At 41.3% G+C, this 8,538-nt stretch overlaps 1 pseudogene; it reads left to right on the forward strand.

Moving 5' to 3' along the window:
- The first annotated feature begins 499 nt into the window (after positions 1-499).
- On the forward strand, positions 500-1,852 carry LOC147434812 (cold shock protein 2 pseudogene; annotated as a pseudogene).
- Positions 1,853-8,538: the final 6,686 nt, after the last annotated feature.

Raw genomic sequence — 8,538 nt, forward strand, 5'->3', positions numbered from 1 at the left:
TCTTTAATTTTTATTCACAAGCAAAACATACAAAAATACCAAAATTTGAATGTGTAAGTGCTAAAGCAGGGTTTGGTAATATGAGCGGCAATAGTCACATCACTATACGTGGTGATATTTGAAATACAAAAAAATGTCCTCTCGTCCCTCTCTCTCTTCTTTGGCAAGCCCATTTTGGACTCTCTCTCTCTACAAAATGCGGTAAAAGCTCGCGGTAAATGTTTTGAGATTTTCATAATGCACTAGGTTTTTTGTGCCCGACTTCGCGTTGTAGATCCCATGGCATGGGCTTGTTATAATACCTTGAACCCATTAGCGTCGATGGATGCAATGCGTGTGTGAACGAGGCGTATCGCTGTCACTCTTGCCAATGTCCTAGAACTGATGAGAGGTTGGCTCTTGAAAGTATATATGTGGAGATATATATGCATTGAATGCACAGGCTTTCTCCGAGGTGATGAGGGATGTGGGGTATTTTATAAGGAGAATGATCGCATCATGCAAAATGAGGACCGTAGATGGGATCAGAGCTGAACTTGACCGTCCGATTTTGCAGTCTTTACTATATGGGTGAAACCCTAAATCTCGTTTAGCAGACTCAGGGAGCCCTCCGTTGTCGTCTTCTCCTCCTCTTCCGTTTCTTTGTTGCTCTCCGCGAGGTCGCCATGGCTGGCGGCTCCAAGATCACTGGCAAGGTCAAGTGGTTCAACACCACGAAGGGCTTCGGCTTCATCACCCCCGATGATGGCTCTGAAGACCTGTTTGTGCACCAAACCTCCCTGGTTTGCGACGGTTTCCGCTCTCTTGCAGAGGGTGAGGAAGTCGAGTTCCGCATTGAGGAGGGAGACGATGGGCGGACGCGTGCAGTTCAAGTGACAGGCCCGAACGGAAAGGCTCTTCAAGGATCGGGAGAAGATGATGGATATGGAGGCGGAGGCGGTTATGGTGGTGGAAGGGGAAGGGGCGGTCGTGGCGGATATGGAGGGGGTGGGTATGGAGGTGGGGGCGGTGGTTATGGAGGTGGTGGTGGTGGTGGGTATGGAAGCGGCGGTGGAGGCGGAGGTGGATGTTACAACTGCGGTGAGTCAGGTCATTTTGCTCGGGAGTGTCCATCTGCTGATGGAGGAGGAGGTGGTGGATATGGCGGAGGTGGAGGGTACAGCAGAGGTGGAGGTTATGGAGGAGGTGGTGGTGGTTATCGCAGCAGTGGTGGTGGTGGAGGTGGGAGCTATGGAGGTGGAGGTGGTTATGGAGGTGGGGGTGGAGGCAGCTGCTACAATTGTGGTGAGGAAGGACATTTTGCACGCGAATGCCCATCGAGTGAAGGGGGTGGACGAAGTTTTGGCGGTGGTCGTTCAGGTGGTGGAGGCAGCCGCGGTGGAGGGTATGGTGGTGGTGGTGGTGGTGGTTATGGAGGTGGTGGCAGCAGCGGTGGAGGTTCTTGCTACTCTTGCGGCAAATCAGGGCATTTTGCACGCGAATGCCCTCAGGCCTCGTAAAAGACAGCTTCATCATGTCTTCTCATCGAGTCTCCTCGTGTCCTGTTTTTGGGTGGCTCCTGTGAACCTGTAAAGGTGCTTTCCGTGGCCAGTTTTGTATAGGGCTTCTCTATTTTGCAAAATTAGGAAGTGAGGATGTTTTGTCCGACTCATAGTGAAGCTGTGAAATTAGCAAACCCTGCGAATCAGGAAACCTTTATGGCAAAACCCTGGATTTAGACATGTTCTGCAGGTGCAAGCGTACTTTGAATTGCTTCTCTTGGATTCACTGTATTGGTTGTTATTTGATGTTGCACCCTTGCGTGCCCTGAAGCAGTATAGGTATGAATGTAATATTTATGATCTGTTTGCTATTTGAAGTGCTTTTTGTCCCAGTTTAATTTACAGAGCCATAATTCTGACAATCAGGGCGGAGATGGTGTCGTAATTGTACATTCTTTGGAATGTGAAGCTGTAGTAAATCAGCAATGTTTTATTCTAACAATCAGGGTGCGGATGATCTCATGACTGCACTTCTTTGAATGTCTAGTTGTGAGTAGGTTCTAAAAGGGCGGCATGGATTGTGCAAGTATAATGGTTATCTTTTGGCACTGCAGATCTGCCCTAATATGGATTGAGAGTGTGTAATGTCTAATGGGTATTGGCTCCTCACATCTGTTTTTCACCTCTTGGTCTACAATTTGATTTGTAGTATTCTCACCATAGCCATTCAGAACTTTCATTTCCTGTCTTTGTAGGTTGAAATTTCTTTTCCAAAATCAGTATTGCCCTTGCCAGCTCAAACTGGAAGCTGATAAGAAATTGAGATATTTTGATGTTATTGCTTAAAATGGATTAGTTATGTTGTAATTTTTTTTTATACCTAGGACAGGCAATGTTTCTTTACATCTTACTTTCTGATTCAAAATAGTTTTAAGATTTTTTAAACGAGGGCATATTGAGATCACTATATTTCTCTCTTCTGAGTATCATAAGACTGGCGTGAGTGGTGGTTGTAGTAGGTGTAAATTAGGAAATTGCTGTATGAATTTCCTTTAAAAAAACGATGATTAAATGAACATGGAAGATTTTGTTCCAAGTTCGGAAAATTATAACCTCATTTTTATCATTAAAATGACGTGATGCAAATACAACAAGATTCATGTTTAGCATTTACTCTATAGTATTAGAGTTCAAGACAAACATGAATGAAAGGAAATGGGAAGGAAAAGCGGGGAAAGGAGAGAGAGAGAGAGAGAGAGAGAGAGAGAGCTTTTGAGAGAATCTTTCTACCCTATTAAGGAGAACCACATTCAGGTCCTCCACATGTGGCTCAACAAGAGGGTTGTCAACAAACAAGGTGGGCGCTCATGTTGTTTTGGGGAAAACTCACTTGAGTTTGTGGCTTTCCCACTTTATTGTAAGTAACTTTTGAAAAATGTGTCTAGGTTCAATGTGAACCTGAACAAAGTATAAAAATATATATTAAGAGGTCATTTAAGGCCTTTAACCCAACCACCTCCCACTTAAAAGGCATAAATGAAGTCTTTAAGCAAACCAGCTCCCTCCCATCGGCTGTATGCAATGCTCATGTTGAGCCTTAGCAAGACTCTTGATGAGAACATCTGAAGGGTTGGCTAATATATTCAAAAATAAAAAATGGGCAAAGTATCACAAATCAGGTAAAATGTCCGGTAAAAAGCAACCTTGGCTCACTATCACATTATGTAGCAAAATCTTTATCGCAATCGGTTGGCAAGGGCTACATTGATAATATTGATATGATGGCGGATTGGGGCTACTCTCGACTTGAGGATATAGTAGGCCATAGGGACACATTGAACAGGCGCGACAGTTTGCTTTCATTCCTTGAGGACAAGGCAGGGCTATGGATGGCTGAGGTGCAAAGTTAAAATACACTTAAAGTTAAAATACACTTATTATAAATACTTCGTAACTTGGTAACCCTACATATGAAAAGTGTGAGGTATATTAACTATATTTGAAGGAGTTTACACAACTTTTGATGTTGAATCTGTCATACTACCCCTGAGCCCTAGCCAATGAGCTATCTACATCCCATCATGCGCATTGAAGTCATGGGCCAATAAGCAAATATTGTTAAAGTTTGTTGGGATGACTGGTGCAAAGAAAATTTAAATCTTACGAGGTAAAGGTGGGTTTAAACTGTGTGTGTGTGTGTGTGTGCTCATGTAGCTTCAGAGGCTTATTGGACAACGAGTTGAATGACCTTTAGGTGGGGTGACAATGATATTCTAGATATAGGTAGGCTCATAGTCTAGCACCCCCTACCATGGGTCCTCTCTCTATATGTTTTGTGTGTGTTTAAACTCTTTTTGTGTTTGTGCTCATGTAGCTTCAGAGGCTTATTGGACAACGAGTTGAATGACCTTTACGTGGGGTGACAATGATACTCTAGTTATAGGTAGGCTCATAACATGCAACAATTAACGAGGTCTAGCACCCCCTACCCCTTGTCCTCTCTCTATATGTCTGTGTGTGTTTTAAACTCTTTTTGTGTTTGTGCTTATGTAGCTTCAGAGGCTTATTGGACAATGAGTTGAATGACCTTTAGGTGGGGTTACAATGATACTTTAGATATAGGTAGGCTCATAACAAACATGCAACAATTAACGAGGTCTAGCACCCCCTACCCTTGGTCTTCTCTCTATATGTCTCTGTGTGTTTAAAGTCTTTTTGTGTTTGTGCTTATGTAGCTTCAGAGGCTTATTGGGCAACGAGTTGAATGACCTTTAGGTGGGGTGACAATGATACTCTAGATATAGGTAGGCTCATAACAAACATGCAACAATTAACGAGGTCTAGCACCCCCTACCCTTGGTCCTCTCTCTATATGTCTGTGTGTGTTTTAAACTCTTTTTGTGTTTGTGCTCATGTAGCTTCAGAGGCTTATTGGACAACGAGTTGAATGACCTTTAGGTGGGGTGACAATGATACTCTAGATATAGGTAGGCTTATAACATGCAACAATTAACAAGGTCTAGCACCCCCTACCCCTGGTCCTCTCTCTATATGTATGTGTGTGTTTAAACTCTTTTTGTGTTTGTGCTTATGTAGCTTCAGAGGCTTATTGGCAACGAGTTGAATGACCTTTAGGTGGGGTGACAATGATACTCCAGTTATAGGTAGGCTCATAACATGCAACAATTAACGAGGCCTAGCACCCCCTACCCCTGGTCCTCTCTGTATATGTCTGTGTGTTTTAAACTCTTTTTGTTTTGTGCTTATGTAGCTTCAGAGGCGTATTGGAGAACGAGTTGAATGACCTTTAGGTGGGGTTACAATGATACTCTAGATATAGGTAGGCTCATAACAAACATGCAACAATTAACGAGGTCTAACACCCCCTACCCCTTGTCGGCTCTCTATATGTCTGTGTGTGTTTAAACTCTTTTTGTGTTTGTGATTATGTAGCTTCAGAGGCTTACTCGACAACGAGTTGAATGGCCTTTAGGTGGGGTGACAATGATACTCTAGAATAGGTAGGCTCATAACATGCAACAATTAACGAGGTCTAGCACCCCTTACCCCTGGTCCTCTCTCTATATGTCTGTGTGTGTTTAAACTCTTTTTGTGTTTGTGCTTATGTAGCTTCATAGGCTTATTGGACAACGAGTTGAATGACCTGTAGGTGGGGTGAATGATACTCTTGATATAGGTTGGCTCATGGAACATGCAACAATTGACGAGGTCTAGCACCCCCTACCCTTGGTCCTCTCTCTCTATATGTGTGTTTGTGTGTCTATCATCAACAACTTCCACAAGTTTTAAGGAAAAAATGGGGGACTCAAAGAGGCAAGCTTAAGGATAATTAACTCTCTCTCTCTCTCTCTCTCTCTCTCTCTCTCTCACACACACACACACACACACACACACACACACACATTTGCATACCCACTATGCATTCTAAGGATATTTAATTGCCACATTAGAGTTTTTGAAAAAAAAAACAGGCCTTTTTGGAACACAGTGATAATAACAACCTCTACCTCAACCTACGGAGCTTTCCAAATATGCAGCGATCTATGCTTTTATCTGAAAGGCATTGGTATGTGCAAGGAGTTGTTGACGTCTGGTTGCAAATGTAGTCTCTCTCTCTCTCTCTCTCTCTCTCTCTCTCTCTCTCTCTCTCTCTCTCTATGTGTTGGTTCGATCCTTGCTAGAATCTTTGACTAAAAAATGATGGCGTACAAACGTGTAACTGGTACCCCTTCTTTATAGACGAGAATGTCCAATTTGTTGACGATCGGTGCTTGTGGACTATTGCAAGCGAAATTGCCTTTTTTGTAGGTAGCTATTGCCCAACGCTATCGTTTGCAGCCCTCCTTGACCTAGATGGATAAGAATGCAAAAAACACTTGCCCCTCGCTTACGAGTTATTAAACTAAGGGTTTTGCCCTAGGGTAGCTAGTCAAGGGCATAGAGACGGTCCAAGACGTCGTGATCTACTTTCTACTTTAACTTCACAAAAAAAATCATTCTAAGATAATCACTTTAGATTGAGGAAGGTTTCCATGAATGCTGGTTGCACTTCAATGCCCTGCGACAAGGCCATATGTATGGTTGCATATGATGTTGAAGACAACGAGGGAGTAAGGCATGTAGGTCAACCCATTTACATATACAAGGGCATGCTCAAATGTTGTCCCAACCAGCTCAACTTGGGCTTCTTCAATCATAAGACAACCTTTTGCATAGCCTCCACGAGTGCAGTGCTTCAAGCTCTAGGCTTACTAGCTAGCAATGGGCACATAATTCCAGCCATTGTAAAGTGTCTATTAATGAGCCGCTCGTTAGTGAGCAAGACCCGTTGTAGGCGGGTCGTGCGAGCTCGTACAAGTAATGTCTTCACTTGAACAAGTTTGTATGGCAAAAACTTCTCCTTGAGGAGCTAGGAAAGAGAGAGTAAAGCACAAGAGTTATATTTTCGCACTAAGAAATTTGAAAATGTAAAACAATTTATTGTACACGGATTACATGGGTGCCATCTAGAAGTATCACGGAGAGTGAGTGCAATGTCTCCAAAACTTGTAAGATACGAAAGTTAAGCCTTCCCTTGTCTTCCCAGTTACTCATTTTGTATCACATGGTCATGGTATTCAATACTAAGATAACAAACTTGAATTTATTGTTGGCATTGCAATTCAGTCACTTTGTTATCAATGCACGTGTCATATATGACAAACAATTTAGTCACTTTGTTATCAATCTGCATTTCATATATGACAAACAAGATGTAAGTTCCAAAGGTGACGTACAAAAAAGATACAAAATACATCCGACATAAATGACAGCATTGGACATTTCATCATCAACAAGTGTCTTATTGTAATGGAATTGTTCGATCAAATATTGCACTCAACCCTTTATTATGGCTACAAAAAAGTGAAGACAACTAATAGCTATCACTATCATAGGGACTCCATCATCATAAGCTTTAGGGAAAATCTATAACGAGCAACATGTTCCTTTGGCGACGTAAAGAAAACCAGACATGTGAACAAATGCAAGACAAAGGATGAGGTTGACCATGTATCTTTGTGATATGTTTGATAAGTTAAGAATGATGAAAGGATTGCTTTCTTGGAAACTTATTAAGTTGAGAGACATGAGAATGGGCAGTGCATTTATTAATTTGAGGCTCATCTTATGTTGGCTATTCTATGCCTTGTGGACTTCCCTATGAGCCAAGTGTATGATTTCAATTTTGGTACATTGATCAAACAATTTTGGTAGACTGATCCAATGCAACAATGTCACCAAGAAGATCTTAGTTCCTTGAATTTACATCATCATATCCAGACAAAAATTTGAGCTTGATGGTTGTCATTGGTTGTTGCTTTTATCTAGATAAAATTTTGCTTGATTTCATAGTCGGCTTTTTTCATGATTAATCACATCTACAATTGGAGTCACTTGCCACGATTAGGTTTCTGATCGGTGATGCTGTCAATCTGTGCAATTAATAGTGGAGCCAAATTTATGCAGAGTAGGAAGTCCATCACCTATCTTGGGCTTTGAGAGGCTAACAAAACCACATTTTCTTCTAAAAGAGCGTGTATGATCAAGTCATGTACGTGTTAAGTATGGAGCTATGGAGGATTAAGCAAAGAATCATTCTAAAAGCATCTCATAAGAAAAATCAAGCAAAATGATACAATAGAATGAGGTAGAGGGTGGTAATCATATGCTTGGTCGTCTTCTTGTTGCTGGTGATTGCCTTTTTCTTCTCAATCATTGATTCTTCAAGTAGCTTCTCATAGGTTGATGACTTGGTTTTTCCATAATGAGTGCATTTGCTATTCTTGTAACGATCCTTTGCCTGGTGGCTTAACTTTTCCTATGTATAAAACATTTGGCTTTGGGAAGAAGCTAAAGACAATCCTCTCCTTGAGTCAAATTGGTTCTTTTTCTTTTTCTTGAAGATTTGGTGTATCCTCTTTATCTTTTAGAATTGTGATCATGTTGAGGTGGAAGTGCTCTTGGGAACAATGCAACTTTCTCTTCCTCTTTAACTTCACAATTGATGTAAGTTGTGTAGCTAGCTAAGCTTTTTGAGTCTGTTAGTGAGACTTGCAATGTCCTCCCCACTCTCTATGGTAAGTTAATAAAATTGCCTTCGGAAATTGACTTTACTTTTCTTTGCCTTTGTCCCAAAATTTTACTCTAATATAATATCTCTCAAGTGTCAAAAGTACTAGTGCACTCATCAAGAAACTGTATATAATTTGTGTGCAAAGATTTGATAGTGATCCTTAGTGCTTGTTTATGTTGAGTTGGAAGTTGAGCAGTAATTTGTGAAGATGAAGTCTTAGTTTGTGTTGGGTTTAGCACTAATTGCTTATTTAGGGATGTTTTTATGTTGCCCTGTATATTCTTTTGCATGAGGTAGTCTCTCATTTTTTTTAACCATTTGTGCAATTTTGACCATTAAATTTCTCAATAGTTATCTTTTCCATAATGCTAATTGGAGTGGTTCTAACAACCTATGGATTTGATTTTTCCAATAGGTGTTAGT

Source organism: Adiantum capillus-veneris, chromosome 19 (genome assembly GCF_014529385.1).
Source record: "Adiantum capillus-veneris isolate H3 chromosome 19, ASM1452938v2, whole genome shotgun sequence".
Taxonomy (NCBI): Eukaryota; Viridiplantae; Streptophyta; class Polypodiopsida; order Polypodiales; family Pteridaceae; genus Adiantum; species Adiantum capillus-veneris.